Source organism: Dama dama, chromosome 16, assembly GCF_033118175.1.
Source record: "Dama dama isolate Ldn47 chromosome 16, ASM3311817v1, whole genome shotgun sequence".
Lineage (NCBI taxonomy): Eukaryota > Metazoa > Chordata > Mammalia > Artiodactyla > Cervidae > Dama > Dama dama.
In genome coordinates this window covers 26,040,151-26,065,049 of record NC_083696.1, presented here as the reverse complement: position 1 = coordinate 26,065,049, position 24,899 = coordinate 26,040,151, and the positions used below count along the sequence as shown (strand labels likewise).

Below are 24,899 nucleotides of genomic sequence, written 5' to 3'. Positions count from 1 at the left end.
TGCAGCCTACCAGGCTCCTCCATCCATGGGATTTTCCAGGCAAGAGTACTGGAGTGGGGTGCCAGTACTGGATTGGTGCATTGCTTTCTCCGACAATAACTACTAGTTCAAACTAAACTAAACTAAGGTGATGTCAGAAGCTACAACAACCATTTTGGCCCAAACTTGGGGATAGAAGCCAAGAGTAAGGATAGAGTGGAGTTTGCATTCCTGGGGTACCAACCTAACACCTTCTGAGAGAGGGGGGAAAGCCTAAGGGCTTAGGATGTTGAAAGTTAGGCACGCAGGCGAACCCATCCGTCCATCTGTTAAAGGAGCTAGTGTGAGGCTGACTGCGGGGCCTTGATCTAATCCCAGTATTCCCGTCCTTAGGAACATCTGAGACTAGCTGGAGGCTAGGTAGCCAGTAAGACTGGGGCTGGACTAGGATGACAACAGAGGAAGAAAAGGTGGAAAACAGGCTCTCGGTCCAGGGCTGAGAGGCTGGCCAAACCCCATACTGTGTCAGCCCTCGTCCCAAGTACTCCTTTCCCTTTTTTCTCCTACTGGTGTAGTCCGGGGAGAGCAGCGGGAGTCAAAATTGGACTTCGGCTACCCGCAGTCCCGCAGAACTGACCCCGAATCCACCCAACAGCGTCAGCTGAGCAGTTAGTGCCCCACCGCGCCCTCAGCCCGCCGCCCACTTTGAAAGCTCCGAGAGCCGCCAGCCGCGTCACGGGCCGTCTCAAGCTGCCATTGGCCAGCGCGCGTCACGTGCAGCAGCGCGCGTCGGCGATTGGTGCAGTGCGAGGCCGCGGGGACGCGCCGGGGACCGCAGAAGGAGCGTTGCCTCAGCCCCTAGTGCCCGGCGGCGGTGAATGGACCGCTAGGCGGGCGGCCTGGTCAGGCAGGCAGGACTGTGAGGGGCGGTAGTGTTGCCTGCCCTGCTGGGCGGCGGCGGGGCCTCTGGGACACGTCGGCGAAGCACGGCCTGTGGGGTTCAGTTGGGGCTGGGGTGGAGGTCAGCCGGCGGACTGGGGGCAAGTGGGGCGGGGAAGGCAGTAAAGCCTACCCGCCCGCCGCTACGAGGACTATGGATGAGAAGCCGGGGGAGAGGCGCGCGATCTGCTGCTAACTTAGCTGCGCCGGCGATTCCAGCTGCGTGTTAAACGTTTGAATCCTCACGTGGTGAGTGCTGGCGGGCACCTCAGTGAGGAGGACTGGCCTGGGTTTCGGGGCTGCAGGGCCCTGTTGCTAGGGGCCTCTCTCAGCCCCGCCCAGGACCCGACATCCTTCTGTCGGAGCTCCTGATTTTTAAATGTCAGTAACTAATTAAAAGTAAATGAGTAAACGGAGGGGGAGGGCGGATGGGCCGGTTCCAGACCATCGGTTTTTGGCCAATGTAGACCAGATCCTGCTTCTAATTTGTGGTGTGACCTTGACCAAGTCACCTCTCGAGGATGGACATTCTCAACGTATATGATAGTGCTCATATTTTTGAGGGGGAAAAGATCTCAGACAATACAATGGCTTGTGGCTTTCCAAAGGGCCTCAGAACTTAAGTACTGCCTGTCTCGGACTGGAGGATTAGAAGGGAAAATGCTTAGAAAGGCTCCTGGGAGGAGAGGGGGTAAATGAGAAAAAGGTGAGAAACCCTTCTTTAAGGGGAGAGATAAAGAGACGTTCTTGTGATAGTTTTGTACATTAGAAGATTAAAACAAACGAATTGGAAGAACTTGAAAGGTCGTCTATTAGAATAGTTTTGTGACGCCGCACACGTACACACACATAATTTTACTTGGTCTCCAAAACAGACTGTCATTCCCCCTTCTATAATGAGAAAATTGAGGATCCAAGGGTTTGGGTGACATGCTGCAGTCAGAGCTATTAAATGAAGAACTGGAATTTAAACCCAAGCCTCTGTGGCTCCAAACCCATTCATCATGTTGCCTCTCAGCCTCTGTTCCAGTTTTGTCCCAACCAAGAATTCTACTTTGTGACTTAAAATATGAACATTCCCAGCCCCCCACACCCAAAAATGTGAATTCAATATCTGGGACCTCGCCTGGTAATCTGCATTTTAACTGTTACTAGGTGATTCCATTTTGGTGATCCAGGGACCATTTGGAGAACAATTACTCTATAAATTTCCCATCCAGCCCCCTCCTCCTGATGGGGTGTACCCTCCCGATTCAAAGGGCAGAGATTACATCTTCTCTTCCAAAGAGGTGGCCAACCAAGCTTTGGGAGAAGCCAAGGTTTATGAGCTAGCACCTTGCACAGTTCTCAGTTTGAGAAAGTGCTGGCAATTTTGGTTTTCTTTCTTCCTCCCTCCGTCTTCCTTCCTTCCTTCCTTCCTTTCTCCTCCCCGCTTTCTCTCCCCTCTTTTTTTGTACAGCTTCCTTTGTTGCTACTCTGATACTCCTGAGAAAATGGCTCAAGGCATTTATTTTAAAGTCCATATTAAAATTTAAAACACCATGAAAAAAGTTTTAAAACCACAATTCATTCATAATGCTTCCAATCTGTAAGTTTTCATGTTCTGCTATTAATTAATAATCTCCCTCTTGTTAATCATATAGATTGTTCAAGTTCACACAATTTAGAAAATTCTTATAGGAGATGAGCTTGAACCTCACAATTCCAATTGGAAATCAGATAATTATGCTGAAGATAAACCTTAAATCACAGTTCTCTTAAGAGCATATCTCATTCTTCTTCCGAATGCCTCAAAATCTGAAGATTTTTCTTTAGTTCCAAAAATAAATGGTATCGTTGGTATGAATATGTATGCACTGAAATGTTTCTTTTCCAGTGACTATCTGTTCTTTCCCATGTCACTTCATTCTCACCAAAAGATATATTTATATATATATATATAATTTGCTTATATATTTCATGTTCTAAAAAATGTAAGTTGAATAATCAAAACATTTCTTTGCAGTTATTAATGTGTCATTTAAGTGTCATTTAATGCACTTTGCTGCTAAAAAGGCTTTATTTTTCTAGTTCTTATGGAGGCAATATGGGATAGAGGAAATAAAGTGAGTTTTGGTTTAAGGAAGACCTGGTGCTCCAACCCCAATTCCAACACTTTCAAACAGTGATCAATCTGGTCACAGTAAATTGAGCAAATTGGATTTTTAAAGAAGCTGTGAATTTTGCATTGTAACTAGTTAGAGTGATGAAAATTTGAAACTCTCTATCTACTTACACTTGCATGAAAAAAATAACTTTATTAATAGGGATTCTGCTTTAACATCTTCTCAGTTTGTTAATGATCATGTTTTATTCTTTTTTTTTTTTTTGTCTTGTTTAGAACCTAACATTTGTTCTCTTGGGTAGTAAACCTTTATGATTTTAATCCATAACTTTTTGAGTGGCAGATTCTACTGCAAAACCATTACCTAGCCTTATTCTAGCTTATGAAAGAATACTTCCTTTCTTTGTTCTTTCTCTTGGATGTGAATAGGTATTAGTCTTTGGCTCATACTTTCCTGTCTGGTTGCTCCTGTGTTTATAGTGCAAGGAGTTGGCCATTGCAGGTGGAGAATGGTTTAGAGAAGGCCTACAAATAGTACTTGAGGGAAACAAAGGCATGTCTTTTTTGATCTTGGAGTCGTTTTTATTCACTACAGTTCAAGCAGCACCGTTTCTTCTGCACACTTGATCTAATAATTTGTGGCACTCTTCCCTTCAAAAGGAAGGTTGTCTGGCCCCATAAATGAACTCAGGATTTTATTTCCTAAAAATGTTTGAATACTTGTGCTAGGCATTATAATAGTTTAAATGGATCAGTTATTATAGATTCATAGATTCCTGTATGTTTAAGAATGGCCATATGATCTTAGCTATTCATGGAAACATTTTCTCATTTTGAATCATACTGTTTTCAAAGTCAATCCTAATATGTTATTTTTATAGCTTTATAAAGACTAATTTAATTTAGCTCTAGGTGGAAAATGTTCTAGAGGATTTATATTTTCTCCATTTAAAAAAATCTTCTGATTTAGGCTTTAAATTGCCCAGTAGTTTAATTAGTGTTGTTTCTATGTTTTTATTTTATTCTAGACACAATACTGTTTCCCAGGAAGTTTGCATATAATATGTATTGACTTTTAAAAATAATGTTTTCCAAAAATAAATAAAGGTAGGTAATATATATAGTCAATATCAAATTTAGAAAATACTGATAATCAGAAAATAAAATATACTGTTAATATTTTGACATATGTTCTTCTGGTCTTTGTTTATGTACTTGTTTTATTTATGTATTTCTTAATAAAAATGAGATCATACTCTACATTCTATTTTATACCTTATATTTTTTAATCTAGTATCATATGACAAATAAATATGCTTTTTACACACATGATTTCAGTTCTTTGTGAACAGATGTTTTGTTGCTAAAGTAGGGACCACAAGAATCTATGTATTAAATCAGTCTATAGAAACCCAGTCTACCAACCCAGGAACAGAATTATTTCTCTGCTTCTTTTTGACCTTAATTCTGTACCTCTTACTCCCCACTGCCCATTTCCCCACCGCTAGGAGGGTTCTTTTGGGGGAGTCTCTGAAGGAAGTTTTATCTAGTCAGTTATACATTGTTAACACTTAAGTTCTCTTCTTTTCCAGTCTTTTTCAGTAAATCCTTCAGAAATTTTATATTTTATTTTATTTGCTGGAAACATCATGAGTGGAGTTGGGAGGATTTGGAGTAATACAGGAAAATAAGATCATATGCTGGAATTCTTTCTCAGACTTACAGGGAAAGGAAAGATAACGGAATAAAAATACTTCCTGGGTATATGTTTTCATTCTTTCTCCCAGACAATGATGTTTTTAAAGGTCAGGGACTATCTATCCTTATATTCCTCATGCCTCTTGTAGTTCTTGGCACCTAGTAGCAACTCAGGTATTTATTATATTGACTCATGAGTCCCTAACTATCCTGGCTTCTTCCTCCCTTAACATATACTAGTTTATCTGTCTCTTTTCAGTATGTTCCTGTATACTCTGTCTTCATACTTTGAAAAATATATATATTTGCACAAAGACACAACTTTATATGATTGAAAACTGGAAAAATATCAAAGATCTAATTTTATTATTATTGATGATGTCAAAGTTTTCCATCATCATACAGTTATAACTAAAAACTGCATTATTTATTTTGTTGTTCAGATTGTTCCAGTGTTTGCCATTGTGAGCTGTTTTAGTTGGCTTCTGAATCGCTTTGACATAGCCCTAGCAGTTTGTGTTTTGAGCATTTTTCTACTTTCTGGGCCAGGATCATCTTGTATATTCTCTACTCTGCTTCTAAAATCAGCCGTTTCTCTTTTTGTTTATCTTTGTTGTTTTTTACTTTTTTATTTTCCATATGGCTTTTTACAAGATATTGAATATAATTCCCTGTGCTATACAGTATGACCTTGATGTTTATCCATTCTATTAATATATATAATAGTTTGCATCTGTTAGTCCCAAACTCCCAATCCATTCCTCCCCCATCCCACTTCCCCTTGGCAACCACAAGTCTATTTTCTATGTCTGTGACTGTTTTATAAATAAGTTCATTTGTGTCATATTTTAGATTCCACGTATATCATATGGTATCTGTCTTTTTCTTTCTGACTTCACTTATGACAATCTCTAGGTTCATCTGTGCTGCTGCAAATGACATTATTTCATTCTTTTTTATGTAAAATCACCCACTTCCCTGGATCCTTTCACTGGAAAATGGTATTAGAAACCAGGACTTGCTCTAATCTGCTCATCATTGAAGCACACTTATTCACCCAGGCCAGGGAGGGGTACAGTGACCACAGCTGGGCTGTGCTCAAGGAGACTGACAGGCAGTTATACTGGGGCAGAATCACTCTGGTGGGAGTCCCTCCCAGTGCCTGCAAAGGCTGAAGCAGATGGTTGAGGAAGGCCCTGCCCCTTCTGTGCCACTCAACAATGATACCTTGCTTCTGTGATGTCCCAGGTTTTTTGTGTAAACTTTCCTGGTTGTGGGACCCTTAGTCCTGTTACTTCAGGCTGTCTTTTCACAGCCAATCCTCCCTGAGTCCACTCTGTGAACCCCACATTCCAGCACCCAATGCCTTCTACACCAGGAGACACACAGCTCATACTGGAGCGCACAGGGCTGAGGCACAGACCATGCATGCGTTTCTTACTTTGTTCTGCCTTCCACAGAAAGTGCCATCTCCTTTGATCCCCCAAAGTTCCCTTTCTGCTATAGCTGATCTCCCCACATTTTCTGAATGTGGGAACCTGTGCTCACCTTCAGCCTCCCGCCAGGATTGCTGGCCCCTTTTTTGATTCCTTTCCTTTTTTTCTTTCTTTTGTCCTACCTGGTTGTTAGGGGATTTTTTCTTATCCTTTTAGGAGTCCAGAGTCTTCCACTAATGTTCAGAAGGTGCTCTGTGAGAATTGTTTCATTTGTAGATGTATTCTTGATTTAATGGTGAGGAGAGACAAGTTCTGGGTCCTCCTATTCTGCCATCTTGACTTCTCCCTTAAAATTTTTTTCTTTAATGAATTTTGCTTTTAGTATTGTACTTAAAAATTCATTACCAAACTCAAAGTCATGCTGATTTTTCCCTAAGTTTCCCTAATTTCCCTAAGAAATTTTTTAGGTTCTACATTTTACATTTAGGTCTATGATCCACTTCAAGTTAATTTTTGTGTAAGATGTGAAGTTCAGTTTGTTGTATATGGACTTCCAATGTGTAGTGTGATTTATTCAAAAGACTCTTCTTTCTCCATTGAATTGCCTTTGCACCTTTGTCAAAAATTGACAGTATTTGTGTAGGTCTGTTTCCATACTCTCTATTCTGTTTCATTGACTGATGTGTCTATTCTTCCCCCCTCCACCCCATGTTCAATATTGTAACGGTGAGTCTTGAAATTGAATAATATAAATGCTTAAGCTTTTGCTCTTCTTTCCCAGAATTGAATTGGTTATTCTAGTACCTCTACCTTTCCACAAATTTTTGAAATAAGTTTATATATTTCTATTAAAAAAAAAAAAGAAAACCTGGCTAGAATTTCAATAGGGATTGCATTCAGTTCAGTTCAGTTCAGTCGCTCAGTTGTGTCCGACTCTTTGCGACCCCATGAATCGCAGCATGCCAGGCCTCCCTGTCCATCACAAACTCCCAGAGTTTACTCAAACTCATGCCCATCGAGTCGGTGATGCCATCCAGCCATCTCATCCTCTGTCGTCCCCTTCTTCTCCTGCCCCCAATCCCTGCACTAGGTCACAGAAAATCGACATCTTTACTGACTAGTTGACTTTTATGTGTTGGCTGTGTGCCTTTTGACTTTGCTAAACTCATTATGAATGAGTTATTTGGTAGATTCTTTGGGGTTTTCTGCCTACAGTATGTTGTCTGTGGTTAAAGCAGTTTTACATATTTCTTCCTTTCTAGCCTGAATACCCTTCATTTCTTTTTTTTATTTAAATACACTAGCTAGGACTTTCAGTATGAGGTTGAATTAGAAGTGATGAGAGAGGACATCCTTGCCCTGTTACTGATCTTAGGGGAAATACTTAACATCTTATGCTCAAAATTATTCAAGCTAGGCTTCAGTAGTATGTGAACCGAGAACTTCCAGATGTACAAGCTAGGTTTCAAAGAGGTAGAGGAACCAGAGATCAAATTGCCAACATTCATTGGATCATGGAAAAAGCAAGAGAATTCCAGAAAAACATCCACTTATGCTTCATTGATTATGCTAAAGCCTTTGTGGACCACAACAAATTGTAAAATTCTTAAGAGATGGGAATACCACACCACCTTACCTGTCTCCTGAGAAACTTGTATGCAGGTAAAGAAGCAAGTAAGAGCTGAACCTGAAACTACTGACTGGTTCAAAACTGGCAAAGGAGTACGACAAGGCTGTTATTGTCACTCTGCCTATTTAATTTACATGCACAGTACATCATACAAAATTCGGGCTGGCTGAATCACAAGCTGGAATCAAGATTGCTGAGAGAAATATCAACATCCTCAGATATGCAGATAATACCAGTCTAATGGCAGAAAATGAAGAGGAACTAAAGAGCTGCTTGATGAGGGTGAAAGAGGAGAGTGAAAAAACTGGCTTAAAACTGAATATTCAAAAAACTAAGATCCAGTCCCATCACTTCATGGCAAATAGAAGGGAAAAAACTGGAAATATTGACAGATTTTATTTTCTTGGGCTCCAAAATCATTGCGGACAGTGACTGCAGCCACAAAATTAAAGCTTGCTCCTTGGAAGAAAAGCTCTGACAAACCCAGACACCACATTCCAAGGCAGAGGAATACTTTGCTGACACTTGTCTGTGTAGTCAAAGCTATGGCTTTTCCAGTGCTCACGTACAGTTGTGAAAGCTGGACCATGAAAAATGCTGAGTGCTGAAGAATTGATGCTTTTGAACTGTGGTGTTGGGGAAGACTCTTGAGAGTCCCTTGGACTGCAAGGAAATCCAGCCAGTCCAACCTAAAGGAGATCAGTCCTGGGTGTTCATTGGAAGGACTGATGCCGAAGCTGAAACTCTAGTACTTTGGCCACCTGATTCGAAGAGCGGACTCATTGGAAAAGAGCCTGAGGCTGGGAATGATCGAAGGCAAAAGGGGAAGGGAGCGGCAGAGGATGAGGTGATTATAAAGCTTCACTGACTCAGTAGACATGAATTTGAACAAACTGCAGGAGATAAGTGGAGGACAGCGGAGTCTGGTGTGCTGAAGTCCTGGCATGCTAAAGTCACAAAGAGTTGGATACAACTTAGGGACTGAACAACAACAACAAAGAGAGGATATCCTTGCCTTGTTCCTGATCTTAGGGGGAAGGCTTAGCATCTTGCTGTTGAGAATGATGTTAGCTGTGATTTTTACAAAAATAATCTGTATTAGGTTAGTGAAGTTCTTTTCTAATTTTTGAGCATTTTTATCATGAATTGATGTTGAACTGTTTCTGCTCATGTATTATATGATCACATGATTTTTCTTGTTCTGTGTGTTAATATGATGTCCCATGGACAGAGGAGGGCTACAGTCCTTGGAGTCACAAAAGTGTCGGAGATGACTTAGCAACTAAACAAAAACAACAAGCATTTTAAGTCTACATTTCACTAAGTATATTCATGTTGTGTAAATGAAGTTGTCTTTATTTAGTTCAAAACATTTTCAAATTTATCTTGAGACTTCTTAACTCATGTATCATTTAAAGTACATTGTTTAATTTCCAAATAATTTGAATCGTCTAGCTATCATCTATTATTGATTTCTTTTTTTTTTTTTATTGATTTCTAGTTTTATTTTGGTATGCTCTGAGAACATATTTTATAAGGTTTGTATTTTATATTTATTAAATTGTGCTTTATGTACCAGAATGTTGGTGAATGTTCCGTGTGTGCTTCTGTTGTTGGATGAAATGTTCTATAAATATCGGTTGGATCAAGTTGATTGATGGTACTGTTCAGGTCATGTATAGTGTTACTGATTTTCTGCCTACCTGATCTATCAATTCCTTGAAAAGAGGTGCTGAAACTTCCAACTGTAAATACAGTCATCCTGCTTATTCACAGTAAATTGGTTCCAGGGTCCCCCACCCCACCTTGGATTCCAAACTCCATGGATGCTCAAGTCCCTTATATCAGTTGATGTAATGTCTGCATATAACCTATGCATATCCTCCCATATACTTTAAGGCATCTCTGGATTACTTATAAACCCTATAAAATTACTTATAGATATGATGTAAATGCTATGTGCCTGCGCGCGTGCGTGCTGAGTTACTTCAGTCATTTCTGACTTTGTGCGACCCAGTGGACTGCAGCTTGCCAGACTCCTCTGTCCATGGGATTCTCCAGGCAAGAATACTGGAGTGGGTTGCCTCCAGAGAATCTTCTCAACCCAGGGATTGAACTTGTGTCTCTCAATGTCTACATGCATTGGCAGGTGGGTTCTTTACCACTAGTGCCACCTGGGAAGCCCAAATGCTATGTAAATGGTTGTAAATACAAGCTAAAGATTATGTAAATAGTTGCAGGTATGTAGCAAATTCTTAAGTTCTGCTTTTTGGAGCTTTCTGGGGTTCTGTTCCCAAATATTTTCCATCCGTGGTTGGTTGAATCCACGAATAGGATTAAGCTTCGTGTGTGTGGGTGTGTGCATGCACACGCGCGTGCACGTGCATACTTAATCATGTCTCTTCAGATTTTCTGTTTTTTTAATTACCTTTTTGTTGAGGTAACATTGGCTACAACATTATATAAACTTCATGTGTACAATAATATATTTTTTCTATGTACGTTACAGCTCAACACCAAAAATTCAATTTCCATCTGTTACCATTTAGTTGATTCCCTTTACCTATTTCACTCTCCCCCTGATCACCCCTTCCTCTCTGGTGACCACTATGTTCTCTATATCTATCTATTTGGTTTCGTTTATTCAAGTTTTTTATTTTTTATATTTCATATGAGTGAAATCACATGGTATTTATCTTTCTTCATCTGACTTACTTCATTTAGTATAATGCTCTTAAGGTACATCCATGTTGAAAGATGATACTGAGCAGTATTCTATCATTTTTGTGACTGAGTAGTTTGTATTCCTGTATATACATATTTATCTATCTATGTGATGTATCACACACAGTGATGGGTTTGAGGATGTTGAATCAACTTGCTTTGATAGATCATGGTTTGGTTTGAGAATGTTGAACCATCCTTGCTTCTGTAGATCATGGTTGTGTGATCTTTGAATGTATTTTATTCAGCTTGCTAATATTTTGTTGAGAATTTTTGCATCTTAGCTTAGAGATATTGGCTATAATTTTCTTTGTGTTGTCTTCATTTGGTTTTGGTATTGGAGTGATGTTGGCTTTATGAAATTACTTAGCATTCCCTATTTTTCAGTTTTTTTGAAGAGTTTGATAAGGATAGATATTAAATCATCTTTGAATGTTAGAATTTACATGTGAAGCCTCTGGTCCTGGGCTTTTGTTTTGAGGGAGGTTTTTATGTTTCCATTTCACTGTCTGTCTTCATAATTCAGTTTTGGGTGGTTATAATGATTCTAAAAATTTGTCTGTTTCTATGTTTCCAATTAGTTGTTACATAGCTGTTCATGATATTATTCTATAATTTTTTGCATTTTTGTGGTATCTGGTCTGCTCTATTTCCAGTGCTTTCGAATACATTCTTTATGTCGTATATTGAGTTCTTCAGCTCCAAAATTTGTTTGGTTCTTTTTTAGGGTTTCAACCTCTGTGGTAAACTATTATTTTGGTTCATTAATTTTATCTTGAGCTAATTGAACTTGAGCCTTTCTGAGTTTTCTTGTAGCTTGTTGAGTTTCTTCATGACAGCTCTTTTGAATTCTCTGTTAGATCATAATACTCCATAGTTTTAATTTTGTTTTGGATGAAATTGTCATTTTCTTTTTGTGATAGTGTTACTGTGGTTCTTCATGATGCTTCATGAGTTGTTCCTCTGGTGGTGTATTTGAAATAGAGAATACTTTTCAACTGATTCTGATAACTCAACCATGGCTGATTCATATCAATGTATGACAAAACCCACTGGGAAAAAAAATAATAATAATAAAAAAAAAAAAAAGAAAAAAAAAAAAAAAGTAATTAAAAGGATTTTATTTTCTCTTCCAATAGGTGGCGCTATAGCACACATGTTCTCTTATCTGTGCTACCTCTGGCTATATTTAGGAAGTAGCACTTTCCACCCTCCACCTGATGGGCAGAAAGCAAAGATGAACCAAAAAAGAGCCTCTTGATGAAGGTGAAAGAGGAGAGTGAAAAAGCTGTCTTAAAACTCAACATTCAAAAAACTAAGGTTATGGCATCCGGTCCCATCACTTCATGGCAAACAGATGGGGAAAAAATGGAAATAGTGGGAGATTTTATTTTGCTGGGCTCCAAAATCACTGCAGATGGTGGGGCTTAATTGCTCTGTGACATGTGGGATCTTCCCAGACCAGGGATTGAACCCGTGTCACCTGTCCTAGCAGGTAGATTCTTTACCACTTGAGCCATCAGGGAAGCCCTGTCCTTTACTTTTCAACCTGTTTGTGTCATTGAATCTAACATGTCTTTTGTAGATTGTATATATTAGTAGTTTAGTTTTTTAGGGGGAGAATGAAATCTAATTTATGCTTTTTTATTTTATGGTTTTGGGTCCATAAAAACTAAGACTAGTTTTTTAAGATCAGTTTTAAGTTCACAACAAAATTGAGAGGAAGTTACAGGGATTTCCCAAATATCCCCTGCTCCAACAGATACGTCACCCATTACCAACATTGCTTACCAGAATAATACATTTGTTATAATCTATGAACCTATATAAATATATTATAGTCAACCAAAGTATCATTTACCTTAGTGTTCATTCTTATTTTTAAATTTATTTATTTTTTAATTGAAGGATAATTGCTTTACTGAATTGTGTTGGTTTCTGCCAAACATCAACATGAATTGGACGTAGATATATATCTGTCCCCTCCCTCTTAAACCTCCCTCCATCTCTCTCCCCATCCCACCTTTCTCGGTTTTTACAGAGCCCCAGTTTGAGTTCCTTGAGCCATATAGGAAATTCCTATTGGCTATCTATTTTACATATGGTAATGTAAGTTTCCATGTTACTGTCTGTTGACATGATGTTGGCGATATTATCTCTGATTCCTCTGCCTTTTCTAAATCTAGCTTGTACATCTGGAAGTTCTTGATTCACATACTGTTGAAGTGTAGCTTGAAATATCTTGAGCATTACTTTGCTAGCATGTGAAATGAGTGCAGTTGTGTGCTAGTTTGAACATTCTTTGGCATTGCCCTTCTTTGGGACTGGAATGAAAACTGACCTTTTCCAGTCCTGTGTCCACTGCTGAGAGTTCCAAATTTGCTGGCATACTGGGTGCAGCACTTTAACAGCATCGTCATTTAGGATTTGAAATCTTTATAGATGCTCTATGATGTCAGTCATTTCAGCCTGAAGGATTCCTTTAGTATTTCACATAGGGCAGATTTGCTAGCAACAAATTCTCTCATATCTGTTTTTTTGGTCTTTGTTTTTAAATCTGGAGATGCCTTAATTTTGCCTTTATTTTTAAAGGAGAATTTAGCTGGATATATAATTCTTGGTTGACCATGTATTTCTTTTAGCACTTTGAAGATGATCATCTGACTGTCTTTCATCTTTTCTGATAAGACATAACTATCTGTTAACTCTCTTCATGGTCATATTTTAGGCTACAACTTCCTCCACTCAGTTTTAGTTCCCTCTACTTCTGTCTGCTTTCTTTCTTCGCAAATCCATTAAAACCTCCTGCTTCTCGCTCCGTGAGATTATTCTTTTTAAATTTCTTCTCACCAGGATCTTAGGAGGAAGGGGAAGCTAGTGTGTGAATTCAATCCACTACCTAAACCAGATGTTCTCTGTATCTTGCTATAGAAGTTCTGATGTAAGCCTGTGATTTCCCAGGAGCTACACACCTGCCCTTGTTTTAAGTTATCCAAGCTTGTCCCTCAAGTGTTTCAAATATGTTTCACAGAATAGTATTTTCTTTGAGAAGTAGTTCAGGAATGTAAAAGATGTAAAGTCTTGTTATCCTTCCCAGTCTGTAAATAAATGGGGGATGTAAGGTGAACAGTAAGCTCTGCTTCACCTTCCCAGTCTGTAAATAAATGGGGCTGTAAGGCGAACAGTGAGCTCTGCTTCACCTTCCCAGTCTGTGAGGAAATGGGGGCTGTAAGGCGAACAGTGAGCTCTGCTTCACCTTCCCAGTCTGTGAGGAAATGGGGGCTGTAAGGCGAACAGTGAGCTCTGCTTCACCTTCCCAGTCTGTGAGGAAATGGGGGCTGTAAGGCGAACAGTGAGCTCTGCTTCACCTTCCCAGTCTGTGAGGAAATGGGGGCCGTAAGGCGAACAGTGAGCTCTGCTTCACCTTCCCAGTCTGTGAGGAAATGGGGGCCGTAAGGCGAACAGTGAGCTCTGCTTCACCTTCCCAGTCTGTGAGGAAATGGGGGCCGTAAGGCGAACAGTGAGCTCTGCTTCCCCTTCCCAGTCTGTGAGGAAATGGGGGCCGTAAGGCGAACAGTGAGCTCTGCTTCCCCTTCCCAGTCTGTGAGGAAATGGGGGCCGTAAGGCGAACAGTGAGCTCTGCTTCCCCTTCCCAGTCTGTGAGGAAATGGGGGCCGTAAGGCGAACAGTGAGCTCTGCTTCCCCTTCCCAGTCTGTGAGGAAATGGGGGCCGTAAGGCGAACAGTGAGCTCTGCTTCCCCTTCCCAGTCTGTGAGGAAATGGGGGCCGTAAGGCGAACAGTGAGCTCTGCTTCCCCTTCCCAGTCTGTGAGGAAATGGGGGCCGTAAGGCGAACAGTGAGCTCTGCTTCCCCTTCCCAGTCTGTGAGGAAATGGGGGCCGTAAGGCGAACAGTGAGCTCTGCTTCCCCTTCCCAGTCTGTGAGGAAATGGGGGCCGTAAGGCGAACAGTGAGCTCTGCTTCCCCTTCCCAGTCTGTGAGGAAATGGGGGCCGTAAGGCGAACAGTGAGCTCTGCTTCCCCTTCCCAGTCTGTGAGGAAATGGGGGCCGTAAGGCGAACAGTGAGCTCTGCTTCCCCTTCCCAGTCTGTGAGGAAATGGGGGCCGTAAGGCGAACAGTGAGCTCTGCTTCCCCTTCCCAGTCTGTGAGGAAATGGGGGCCGTAAGGCGAACAGTGAGCTCTGCTTCCCCTTCCCAGTCTGTGAGGAAATGGGGGCCGTAAGGCGAACAGTGAGCTCTGCTTCCCCTTCCCAGTCTGTGAGGAAATGGGGGCCGTAAGGCGAACAGTGAGCTCTGCTTCCCCTTCCCAGTCTGTGAGGAAATGGGGGCCGTAAGGCGAACAGTGAGCTCTGCTTCCCCTTCCCAGTCTGTGAGGAAATGGGGGCCGTAAGGCGAACAGTGAGCTCTGCTTCCCCTTCCCAGTCTGTGAGGAAATGGGGGCCGTAAGGCGAACAGTGAGCTCTGCTTCCCCTTCCCAGTCTGTGAGGAAATGGGGGCCGTAAGGCGAACAGTGAGCTCTGCTTCCCCTTCCCAGTCTGTGAGGAAATGGGGGCCGTAAGGCGAACAGTGAGCTCTGCTTCCCCTTCCCAGTCTGTGAGGAAATGGGGGCCGTAAGGCGAACAGTGAGCTCTGCTTCCCCTTCCCAGTCTGTGAGGAAATGGGGGCCGTAAGGCGAACAGTGAGCTCTGCTTCCCCTTCCCAGTCTGTGAGGAAATGGGGGCCGTAAGGCGAACAGTGAGCTCTGCTTCCCCTTCCCAGTCTGTGAGGAAATGGGGGCCGTAAGGCGAACAGTGAGCTCTGCTTCCCCTTCCCAGTCTGTGAGGAAATGGGGGCCGTAAGGCGAACAGTGAGCTCTGCTTCCCCTTCCCAGTCTGTGAGGAAATGGGGGCCGTAAGGCGAACAGTGAGCTCTGCTTCCCCTTCCCAGTCTGTGAGGAAATGGGGGCCGTAAGGCGAACAGTGAGCTCTGCTTCCCCTTCCCAGTCTGTGAGGAAATGGGGGCCGTAAGGCGAACAGTGAGCTCTGCTTCCCCTTCCCAGTCTGTGAGGAAATGGGGGCCGTAAGGCGAACAGTGAGCTCTGCTTCCCCTTCCCAGTCTGTGAGGAAATGGGGGCCGTAAGGCGAACAGTGAGCTCTGCTTCCCCTTCCCAGTCTGTGAGGAAATGGGGGCCGTAAGGCGAACAGTGAGCTCTGCTTCCCCTTCCCAGTCTGTGAGGAAATGGGGGCCGTAAGGCGAACAGTGAGCTCTGCTTCCCCTTCCCAGTCTGTGAGGAAATGGGGGCCGTAAGGCGAACAGTGAGCTCTGCTTCCCCTTCCCAGTCTGTGAGGAAATGGGGGCCGTAAGGCGAACAGTGAGCTCTGCTTCCCCTTCCCAGTCTGTGAGGAAATGGGGGCCGTAAGGCGAACAGTGAGCTCTGCTTCCCCTTCCCAGTCTGTGAGGAAATGGGGGCCGTAAGGCGAACAGTGAGCTCTGCTTCCCCTTCCCAGTCTGTGAGGAAATGGGGGCCGTAAGGCGAACAGTGAGCTCTGCTTCCCCTTCCCAGTCTGTGAGGAAATGGGGGCCGTAAGGCGAACAGTGAGCTCTGCTTCCCCTTCCCAGTCTGTGAGGAAATGGGGGCCGTAAGGCGAACAGTGAGCTCTGCTTCCCCTTCCCAGTCTGTGAGGAAATGGGGGCCGTAAGGCGAACAGTGAGCTCTGCTTCCCCTTCCCAGTCTGTGAGGAAATGGGGGCCGTAAGGCGAACAGTGAGCTCTGCTTCCCCTTCCCAGTCTGTGAGGAAATGGGGGCCGTAAGGCGAACAGTGAGCTCTGCTTCCCCTTCCCAGTCTGTGAGGAAATGGGGGCCGTAAGGCGAACAGTGAGCTCTGCTTCCCCTTCCCAGTCTGTGAGGAAATGGGGGCCGTAAGGCGAACAGTGAGCTCTGCTTCCCCTTCCCAGTCTGTGAGGAAATGGGGGCCGTAAGGCGAACAGTGAGCTCTGCTTCCCCTTCCCAGTCTGTGAGGAAATGGGGGCCGTAAGGCGAACAGTGAGCTCTGCTTCCCCTTCCCAGTCTGTGAGGAAATGGGGGCCGTAAGGCGAACAGTGAGCTCTGCTTCCCCTTCCCAGTCTGTGAGGAAATGGGGGCCGTAAGGCGAACAGTGAGCTCTGCTTCCCCTTCCCAGTCTGTGAGGAAATGGGGGCCGTAAGGCGAACAGTGAGCTCTGCTTCCCCTTCCCAGTCTGTGAGGAAATGGGGGCCGTAAGGCGAACAGTGAGCTCTGCTTCCCCTTCCCAGTCTGTGAGGAAATGGGGGCCGTAAGGCGAACAGTGAGCTCTGCTTCCCCTTCCCAGTCTGTGAGGAAATGGGGGCCGTAAGGCGAACAGTGAGCTCTGCTTCCCCTTCCCAGTCTGTGAGGAAATGGGGGCCGTAAGGCGAACAGTGAGCTCTGCTTCCCCTTCCCAGTCTGTGAGGAAATGGGGGCCGTAAGGCGAACAGTGAGCTCTGCTTCCCCTTCCCAGTCTGTGAGGAAATGGGGGCCGTAAGGCGAACAGTGAGCTCTGCTTCCCCTTCCCAGTCTGTGAGGAAATGGGGGCCGTAAGGCGAACAGTGAGCTCTGCTTCCCCTTCCCAGTCTGTGAGGAAATGGGGGCCGTAAGGCGAACAGTGAGCTCTGCTTCCCCTTCCCAGTCTGTGAGGAAATGGGGGCCGTAAGGCGAACAGTGAGCTCTGCTTCCCCTTCCCAGTCTGTGAGGAAATGGGGGCCGTAAGGCGAACAGTGAGCTCTGCTTCCCCTTCCCAGTCTGTGAGGAAATGGGGGCCGTAAGGCGAACAGTGAGCTCTGCTTCCCCTTCCCAGTCTGTGAGGAAATGGGGGCCGTAAGGCGAACAGTGAGCTCTGCTTCCCCTTCCCAGTCTGTGAGGAAATGGGGGCCGTAAGGCGAACAGTGAGCTCTGCTTCCCCTTCCCAGTCTGTGAGGAAATGGGGGCCGTAAGGCGAACAGTGAGCTCTGCTTCCCCTTCCCAGTCTGTGAGGAAATGGGGGCCGTAAGGCGAACAGTGAGCTCTGCTTCCCCTTCCCAGTCTGTGAGGAAATGGGGGCCGTAAGGCGAACAGTGAGCTCTGCTTCCCCTTCCCAGTCTGTGAGGAAATGGGGGCCGTAAGGCGAACAGTGAGCTCTGCTTCCCCTTCCCAGTCTGTGAGGAAATGGGGGCCGTAAGGCGAACAGTGAGCTCTGCTTCCCCTTCCCAGTCTGTGAGGAAATGGGGGCCGTAAGGCGAACAGTGAGCTCTGCTTCCCCTTCCCAGTCTGTGAGGAAATGGGGGCCGTAAGGCGAACAGTGAGCTCTGCTTCCCCTTCCCAGTCTGTGAGGAAATGGGGGCCGTAAGGCGAACAGTGAGCTCTGCTTCCCCTTCCCAGTCTGTGAGGAAATGGGGGCCGTAAGGCGAACAGTGAGCTCTGCTTCCCCTTCCCAGTCTGTGAGGAAATGGGGGCCGTAAGGCGAACAGTGAGCTCTGCTTCCCCTTCCCAGTCTGTGAGGAAATGGGGGCCGTAAGGCGAACAGTGAGCTCTGCTTCCCCTTCCCAGTCTGTGAGGAAATGGGGGCCGTAAGGCGAACAGTGAGCTCTGCTTCCCCTTCCCAGTCTGTGAGGAAATGGGGGCCGTAAGGCGAACAGTGAGCTCTGCTTCCCCTTCCCAGTCTGTGAGGAAATGGGGGCCGTAAGGCGAACAGTGAGCTCTGCTTCCCCTTCCCAGTCTGTGAGGAAATGGGGGCCGTAAGGCGAACAGTGAGCTCTGCTTCCCCTTCCCAGTCTGTGAGGAAATGGGGGCCGTAAGGCGAACAGTGAGCTCTGCTTCCCCTTCCCAGTCTGTGAGGAAATGGGGGCCGTAAGGCGAACAGTGAGCTCTGCTTCCCCTTCCCAGTCTGTGAGGAAATGGGGGCCGTAAGGCGAACAGTGAGCTCTGCTTCCCCTTCCCAGTCTGTGAGGAAATGGGGGCCGTAAGGCGAACAGTGAGCTCTGCTTCCCCTTCCCAGTCTGTGAGGAAATGGGGGCCGTAAGGCGAACAGTGAGCTCTGCTTCCCCTTCCCAGTCTGTGAGGAAATGGGGGCCGTAAGGCGAACAGTGAGCTCTGCTTCCCCTTCCCAGTCTGTGAGGAAATGGGGGCCGTAAGGCGAACAGTGAGCTCTGCTTCCCCTTCCCAGTCTGTGAGGAAATGGGGGCCGTAAGGCGAACAGTGAGCTCTGCTTCCCCTTCCCAGTCTGTGAGGAAATGGGGGCCGTAAGGCGAACAGTGAGCTCTGCTTCCCCTTCCCAGTCTGTGAGGAAATGGGGGCCGTAAGGCGAACAGTGAGCTCTGCTTCCCCTTCCCAGTCTGTGAGGAAATGGGGGCCGTAAGGCGAACAGTGAGCTCTGCTTCCCCTTCCCAGTCTGTGAGGAAATGGGGGCCGTAAGGCGAACAGTGAGCTCTGCTTCCCCTTCCCAGTCTGTGAGGAAATGGGGGCCGTAAGGCGAACAGTGAGCTCTGCTTCCCCTTCCCAGTCTGTGAGGAAATGGGGGCCGTAAGGCGAACAGTGAGCTCTGCTTCCCCTTCCCAGTCTGTGAGGAAATGGGGGCCGTAAGGCGAACAGTGAGCTCTGCTTCCCCTTCCCAGTCTGTGAGGAAATGGGGGCCGTAAGGCGAACAGTGAGCTCTGCTTCCCCTTCCCAGTCTGTGAGGAAATGGGGGCCGTAAGGCGAACAGTGAGCTCTGCTTCCCCTTCCCAGTCTGTGAGGAAATGGGGGCCGTAAGGCGAACAGTGAGCTCTGCTTCCCCTTCCCAGTCTGTGAGGAAATGGGGGCCGTAAGGCGAACAGTGAGCTCTGCTTCCCCTTCCCAGTCTGTGAGGAAATGGGGGCCGTAAGGCGAACAGTGAGCTCTGCTTCCCCTTCCCAGTCTGTGAGGAAATGGGGGCCGTAAGGCGAACAGTGAGCTCTGCTTCCCCTTCCCAGTCTGTGAGGAAATGGGGGCCGTAAGGCGAACAGTGAGCTCTGCTTCCCCTTCCCAGTCTGTGAGGAAATGGGGGCCGTAAGGCGAACAGTGAGCTCTGCTTCCCCTTCCCAGTCTGTGAGGAAATGGGGGCCGTAAGGCGAACAGTGAGCTCTGCTTCCCCTTCCCAGTCTGTGAGGAAATGGGGGCCGTAAGGCGAACAGTGAGCTCTGCTTCCCCTTCCCAGTCTGTGAGGAAATGGGGGCCGTAAGGCGAACAGTGAGCTCTGCTTCCCCTTCCCAGTCTGTGAGGAAATGGGGGCCGTAAGGCGAACAGTGAGCTCTGCTTCCCCTTCCCAGTCTGTGAGGAAATGGGGGCCGTAAGGCGAACAGTGAGCTCTGCTTCCCCTTCCCAGTCTGTGAGGAAATGGGGGCCGTAAGGCGAACAGTGAGCTCTGCTTCCCCTTCCCAGTCTGTGAGGAAATGGGGGCCGTAAGGCGAACAGTGAGCTCTGCTTCCCCTTCCCAGTCTGTGAGGAAATGGGGGCCGTAAGGCGAACAGTGAGCTCTGCTTCCCCTTCCCAGTCTGTGAGGAAATGGGGGCCGTAAGGCGAACAGTGAGCTCTGCTTCCCCTTCCCAGTCTGTGAGGAAATGGGGGCCGTAAGGCGAACAGTGAGCTCTGCTTCCCCTTCCCAGTCTGTGAGGAAATGGGGGCCGTAAGGCGAACAGTGAGCTCTGCTTCCCCTTCCCAGTCTGTGAGGAAATGGGGGCCGTAAGGCGAACAGTGAGCTCTGCTTCCCCTTCCCAGTCTGTGAGGAAATGGGGGCCGTAAGGCGAACAGTGAGCTCTGCTTCCCCTTCCCAGTCTGTGAGGAAATGGGGGCCGTAAGGCGAACAGTGAGCTCTGCTTCCCCTTCCCAGTCTGTGAGGAAATGGGGGCCGTAAGGCGAACAGTGAGCTCTGCTTCCCCTTCCCAGTCTGTGAGGAAATGGGGGCCGTAAGGCGAACAGTGAGCTCTGCTTCCCCTTCCCAGTCTGTGAGGAAATGGGGGCCGTAAGGCGAACAGTGAGCTCTGCTTCCCCTTCCCAGTCTGTGAGGAAATGGGGGCCGTAAGGCGAACAGTGAGCTCTGCTTCCCCTTCCCAGTCTGTGAGGAAATGGGGGCCGTAAGGCGAACAGTGAGCTCTGCTTCCCCTTCCCAGTCTGTGAGGAAATGGGGGCCGTAAGGCGAACAGTGAGCTCTGCTTCCCCTTCCCAGTCTGTGAGGAAATGGGGGCCGTAAGGCGAACAGTGAGCTCTGCTTCCCCTTCCCAGTCTGTGAGGAAATGGGGGCCGTAAGGCGAACAGTGAGCTCTGCTTCCCCTTCCCAGTCTGTGAGGAAATGGGGGCCGTAAGGCGAACAGTGAGCTCTGCTTCCCCTTCCCAGTCTGTGAGGAAATGGGGGCCGTAAGGCGAACAGTGAGCTCTGCTTCCCCTTCCCAGTCTGTGAGGAAATGGGGGCCGTAAGGCGAACAGTGAGCTCTGCTTCCCCTTCCCAGTCTGTGAGGAAATGGGGGCCGTAAGGCGAACAGTGAGCTCTGCTTCCCCTTCCCAGTCTGTGAGGAAATGGGGGCCGTAAGGCGAACAGTGAGCTCTGCTTCCCCTTCCCAGTCTGTGAGGAAATGGGGGCCGTAAGGCGAACAGTGAGCTCTGCTTCCCCTTCCCAGTCTGTGAGGAAATGGGGGCCGTAAGGCGAACAGTGAGCTCTGCTTCCCCTTCCCAGTCTGTGAGGAAATGGGGGCCGTAAGGCGAACAGTGAGCTCTGCTTCCCCTTCCCAGTCTGTGAGGAAATGGGGGCCGTAAGGCGAACAGTGAGCTCTGCTTCCCCTTCCCAGTCTGTGAGGAAATGGGGGCCGTAAGGCGAACAGTGAGCTCTGCTTCCCCTTCCCAGTCTGTGAGGAAATGGGGGCCGTAAGGCGAACAGTGAGCTCTGCTTCCCCTTCCCAGTCTGTGAGGAAATGGGGGCCGTAAGGCGAACAGTGAGCTCTGCTTCCCCTTCCCAGTCTGTGAGGAAATGGGGGCCGTAAGGCGAACAGTGAGCTCTGCTTCCCCTTCCCAGTCTGTGAGGAAATGGGGGCCGTAAGGCGAACAGTGAGCTCTGCTTCCCCTTCCCAGTCTGTGAGGAAATGGGGGCCGTAAGGCGAACAGTGAGCTCTGCTTCCCCTTCCCAGTCTGTGAGGAAATGGGGGCCGTAAGGCGAACAGTGAGCTCTGCTTCCCCTTCCCAGTCTGTGAGGAAATGGGGGCCGTAAGGCGAACAGTGAGCTCTGCTTCCCCTTCCCAGTCTGTGAGGAAATGGGGGCCGTAAGGCGAACAGTGAGCTCTGCTTCCCCTTCCCAGTCTGTGAGGAAATGGGGGCCGTAAGGCGAACAGTGAGCTCTGCTTCCCCTTCCCAGTCTGTGAGGAAATGGGGGCCGTAAGGCGAACAGTGAGCTCTGCTTCCCCTTCCCAGTCTGTGAGGAAATGGGGGCCGTAAGGCGAACAGTGAGCTCTGCTTCCCCTTCCCAGTCTGTGAGGAAATGGGGGCCGTAAGGCGAACAGTGAGCTCTGCTTCCCCTTCCCAGTCTGTGAGGAAATGGGGGCCGTAAGGCGAACAGTGAGCTCTGCTTCACCTACTGTGTTAAGTTGTTCATGTTGAACTAGCTGCAATTTATTTTAAAAATTCTAAACAGTGTCACAATATGTGTATTTAAAGGTGGATGTAATTATATGACCACAGTGTTTATATACTTACTAAAAAGAATATTCAGATAATGAACATCTTTTGGTTAGGAATCCAAATTATGGTCTGCAAAATGATGTGGTATGCTGTTTTTTACTAAAAATGACTGATGAGGAGAATCTTTCTTGCAGATACCACCTGCATAGCAACATTCCAGGTAATGTGTTTGGTTTAAAATAGAATTTTGATAGGAACATTAATGCCCAGGTCTCACCCAGGAACATGAGTCTTTTTCTAGATCTGGTTGATGATGTAGAACTTCTTAACATGTTTCAGGAGGTTGTGAAGACTGGGTCAGAAAAAAAGAAAGTTTTATTTTTCTGGCAGCTAAATAGAACCCAGGAGACACACTTTCACAATAATCTATAGAATAGGTGCTGCTAGGTAAATGCAGATTGCCTATCTAATGCATTGATTCTCAAAGCATCAAGGTCATTGAAAACTAGTTAACAAGGTAGATTCTCAGCCCCATCCAGACCTACTGAGTGGAAATTCTTGAGGTGGGGCTGACCAGTCTGGATTTTAGGAAAGCTCTCCAATTGATTCTGATGAGTGTTGAATTAGGATTTGTTGACTTTTTTTTTTTTTTTAATGAATTTAGAAGTATCTGTGGTAGTGGCAGTCATGTGAAGATGGTTGAAACCTGTAGGAATAACCAGTCAGATGTGGTGGTTTGTGGGAAAAGAGTATGGAAACCTTGCTTATGAAAACCAGTTTCACCTATTGTTAACATCTTACCTGTTTTATCATAATATGTTTTGTGAACAATCTGAACCAAACAGCATATTTCTTCAAATGATGAAATACTGAGAATGATACTGTAGTGTTGTTTTTCTCTGATCTGTGATTAGTCTCCTGAGAGCTGGGGACCTTCCCTAAGGTGTATTTAAGGTATGAGATCACAGAAACCAGTGTAGTTCATAGCAAACTGCCAGACATAACTTATATTCAAAGCAGTCGTAAGTTATTTCCCTGAGGACTTACCTAGTTAAAAAGGCTGGAGGGATTTGAAAAAAAGAAAAGATGTGTTTTAAATGTTGCCAGCCTGTTCTCCAGAGGTGATTTGAGGAGAAAGAGGATTTTATATAGTTCTAGGGTTTTTTGTTGTAGTTTTGTTGAGGATGCAGACTCAGAGGTGGGATTCACAGTTTTATTTTGTTTGACTACATAAGGAGTCATAAGGAGTGCATTAATTCTATTAAGGACAAAATACTACATACTGTGGTATTAAGAATCTATTTTTTATAGCATCTGAGCCACTAGATAAATCTTGTCAGCCCTTCATGATAAGGGGATGTGAATAGAATGTGTAATTAGCATTAGGGAAAGCATCCTAAAGGAGAGAAAATTTGAGCTGAGGGTTGAATTTATTGTCATCGTGCATATTTGGCTAAAAAAAAAAAAACTAGCTACACTCCTTAGGGAATTAGGAAAAATACAAATTTTTCAGGTTGAAAATTGAAAAGATGTTGGAGATGTCACTGTGATCAGGGAAATTAAGATAGAATGCCATTTCTTGCATTTGTGTAGTGGTGCTGTTGTTTGATAGGCTGTTAGCAACAATCTTGAGATAAGTAAAGCATGATTACTCTTCCTCCTTTACAGATGAAAAAGCTGAGGTTCAGAGAGATTAAATGATGATGGTGTGGTATATATTGGGTTGACCATAAACTTCATTTGGGCTTTTCTGTAAGATATTGTGAACAATATAGTTAAATATATATAGAGAATGATACAGAAGGTCCATATAATCAAAGCTATGGTTTTTCTAGTAGTCATGTACAGATGTGAGAGTTGGACCATAAAGAAGACTGAGTGTCAAAGAATTGATGTTTTTGAACTGTGGTGTTGGAGAAGACTCTTGAGAGTCCATTGGACTGCAAGGAGATCAAACCAGTCAATCCTAAAGGAAATCAGTCCTGAATATTCATTGGAAGGATTGATGTTGAAGCTGAAGCTCCAATACTTTGACCACCTGCTGCAAAGAGCCGACTCATTGGAAAAGACCCTGATGGAGAGAGTGAAGGCAAGAGGAGAGGGCAGTGGCAGAGAATGAGATGGTTAGATAGTATCACCGACTCAGTGAACATGAATTTGAGCAAGCTGTGGGAGATAGTGAAGGACAGGGGTGCTACATTTCATGGGGTCTCAAAAAGTCAAACATGACTTAACAACTGAATAGCAAACAGCACTGCAAATGATTGAACTCTTTGGCCAATCCAATATTTATTCAACAAATTTTTGAGCATCTACTACATAACAGGCCCTTTTCTGGGCTTTTAAGACACAGTAGTTGACAAAGCACACAAAAATCTATGACTTCATTGGGTAGAGAAAGGCAGATGGTAAATGGGATAAATAAGTAAATTATGTAATGTGCTTAGATATATTTTCTTTACAAGTCCTGAGGAGAAAAATGGAACAGGGAAAGAGGGCTGGTTTAAAATGTGAATAGGGTGACTAGAAGGGTTTTGAAGAGAACGGTGACATGATCCACCTGAAGTTAACAACATCATTCTGGCTTCTGTGTTGAAAACAGACTGTATTATCAATCAGGTATGGAATTAGATCTCTGTACTGGCTCTCAGGTAATCTTTATAACTTCTACAGAGTAGATAGTGAGTCTCAGAGCTGTTAGTGTGCTTAAGATCACAAAGCCAGTAAGTGCCAACAACTCTA

General features: G+C 45.6%; 1 protein-coding gene across 4 annotated transcripts in view; it reads left to right on the top strand.

Moving 5' to 3' along the window:
• The first annotated feature begins 810 nt into the window (after positions 1 to 810).
• Positions 811 to 24,899, top strand: part of PTPDC1 (protein tyrosine phosphatase domain containing 1) — a 78,260-nt gene continuing 54,171 nt past the window's right edge. For all 4 annotated transcript variants that reach the window (XM_061163595.1, XM_061163597.1, XM_061163592.1 and 1 more), the window contains exon 1: positions 811 to 1,167. The gene's annotated coding sequence lies outside the window, so the exon portion shown is untranslated. The remainder of the gene's footprint in view (positions 1,168 to 24,899) is intronic.